Source organism: Callorhinus ursinus, unplaced genomic scaffold (assembly GCF_003265705.2).
Source record: "Callorhinus ursinus isolate GAN/ISIS: 27379988/994484 unplaced genomic scaffold, GSC_fseal_2.0 scaffold9, whole genome shotgun sequence".
In the NCBI taxonomy this organism is placed as follows: Eukaryota; Metazoa; Chordata; class Mammalia; order Carnivora; family Otariidae; genus Callorhinus; species Callorhinus ursinus.
In genome coordinates this window covers 10,458,729-10,461,405 of record NW_027397071.1, presented here as the reverse complement: position 1 = coordinate 10,461,405, position 2,677 = coordinate 10,458,729, and positions in this window count along the sequence as shown.

Genomic DNA, 2,677 nt, shown 5'->3' with positions numbered 1-2,677 from the left:
CATGAAGAAAAAGCTGTTTTAGGTAATATGTTGAGGGTTCCCAAGATCACTCTCAAGGTTGGGTAACTCAGTAGGAAGACTCACAGGACCCAGCATATGGTGGTAGTCATGGCTCTGATTTATTACAGTGAAAGGAAAGCACAATCAGCAAAGGGAAAAGATACATGGGGTAAAATCTGGGGCAAGCCAGGCACAAAACTTCCAGGGTCCTCTTCCAGCTGAGTCGCAAAGAACGTGCTTAAATTCCTCCAATAACGAGTTGTGATAATTCATAAATGGCACGTGGCCAGGGCCTTTTTTGGCACAACCATTGCTCCTTTTCTTGGTCACCTTCGCATCAGGACCCAAAAACTAAAAAATTATTTTTAAAGAGATTTTATTTTTCAGAGCAGTTTTAGGTTCACAGCAAAAATGAGCAGAAATTCTGAAACAAATGCAATATATATTAAGAAAAAAAGAAGAAGAAGATAGCAGGAGGGGAAGAATGAAGGGGAGTAAATCGGAGGGGGAGACAAACCATGAGAGACAATGGACTCTGAAAAACAATCTCGGGGTTCTAGAGGGGAGGGGGGTGGGGGGATGGGTTAGCCTGGTGATGGGTATTAAGGAGGGCACGTTCTGCGTGGAGCACTGGGTGTTATGCACAAACAATGAATCATGGAACACTACATCAAAAACTAATGATGTATGGTGATTAACATAACAATAAAAATTTAAAAAATGAGCAGAAATTATAGTGTTCCCATAAAACCCTTGTCACCATACTCATAGTGTTACTTACTACCAATATTCCACATCACAGCAGAACATTTATTACAATCAATGAATCCACATTAACACATCATTGTCACCCAAAGTTCATAGTTTACATTAAGGTTCACTCTTGTTACTGTATATTCTAAGGGTTTTAACAAATGTTTAAGATGTGTATACACCACTGTAGTATTATACAGAGTATTTTCACTGCTCTAATAATCCTCTGTGCTCCACGTATCTCTTGGAAACTGCTGATCTTTATGCTGCCTTCATAGTTTGACTCTTCCGGATGTCATACATTTGGAATCAGACAGTAGCCTTTAGCTATTGGCTTTTTCTACATAGTAATATGCATTTAAGTTTCTTCCATGTCTTCTCATGGCCGGATAGCTCATTTCTTTTTAGTGCTGAATATTTCATTGTCTGAATGTACCACAGATTATGCATTTACCTACCTGGTTGTTTCCAGGCTTTGGCAACTATGAGTTAAAGCTGCAAGAAACAGCTATGAGCAGTTTTTAGGTGAATATAGCTTTCAGTTCTTTTGGATATATACCCAGGAGGGCAATTGCTGGATCATAGGGTAAGAGTATGTTTAGTTTTATAAGGAACTGCCACTGTCTTCCAAAGTGGCTATCATCAGCAATGAATGAGACTTCCTGCTGCTCCATAGCCTCCCTAGCATTTGGTGGTGGTGTTAGTGTTCCAGATTTTGGCCATTCTGATAGGTGTGAAAGAGAACTTCAAACTTGCTCCACTGTGCCCCAGCTACAGACGTGTAGTGGTATCTCATTATTTTAATTTGCATTTCCCTGATGACATATGGTGTTGAACATCTTTACATATGCTTATTTGCCATCCTATATTTTCTTTGATGAGGTGTCGGTTAATCGGTTTGTTTGTTTTTTTAATTTTTTTTTTAAGTTTTATTTAAGTAATCTCTATACCCAACATGGGCCTCGAACTCACCACCCTGAGATCAAGAGTTGGATGCTCTACTGACAGAGCCAGCCAGACGCCCCTTGACTTTTTTTTTTTTTTTTTTTAAGTAAGTCCTACACCCAACTTGGGGCTTAAGCTCAGGACCCTGAGATTAAGGGTCACATGCTCTACTGACTGAGCCAGTCAGGTGCCCCTTCTTTTTGTTCACTTTTAAAAGTCTTTGTATATTGGGCGCCTGGGTGGCTCAGCTGGTTAAGCCACTGCCTTCGGCTCAGGTCATGATCCTGGAGTCCCAGGATCGAGTCCCGCATCGGGCTCCCTGCTGAGCAGGGAGTCTGCTTCTCCCTCCGACCCTATCCCCTCTCATGTGCTCGCTCTCTCTCTCAAATAAATAAATAAAATCTTAAAAAAAAAAAAAAGTCTTTGTATATTTTGGATAATAGTCCTTTATTAGGTGTGTCTTTTACAAATATTTTCTCCCAGCTGTGGCTTGTCTTCTCATTCTCTTGATCTCTCACACCCTTTTTAATTGACATTTCTAAAATTGTTCAAAAGCTTAAGTGGTTCTAATGGATATAATTTGCTGTGATTTATAAATATTGACTTTTGACAATAATACACTACTTCTGGGGGCGCCTGGGTGGCTCAGTTGGTTAAGCGACTGCCTTCGGCTCAGGTCATGATCCTGGAGTCCCGGGATCGAGTCCCACATCGGACTCCCTGCTCAGCGGGGAGTCTGCTTCTCCCTCTGACCCTGCTCTCTCTCTCTCTCTCTCTCTCAAGTAAATAAATAAAATCTTTAAAAAAAAAAATACACTACTTCTGGGAACCTGGGTGGCTCAGTCATTAAGCGTCTGCCTTCGGCTCAGGTCATGATCCCAGGGTCCTGGGACCGAGCCCCACACCGGGCTCCCTGCTCCGCGGGAAGCCTGCTTCTCCCTCTCCCACTCCCTCTGCTTGCGTTCCCTCTCTCGCTGTC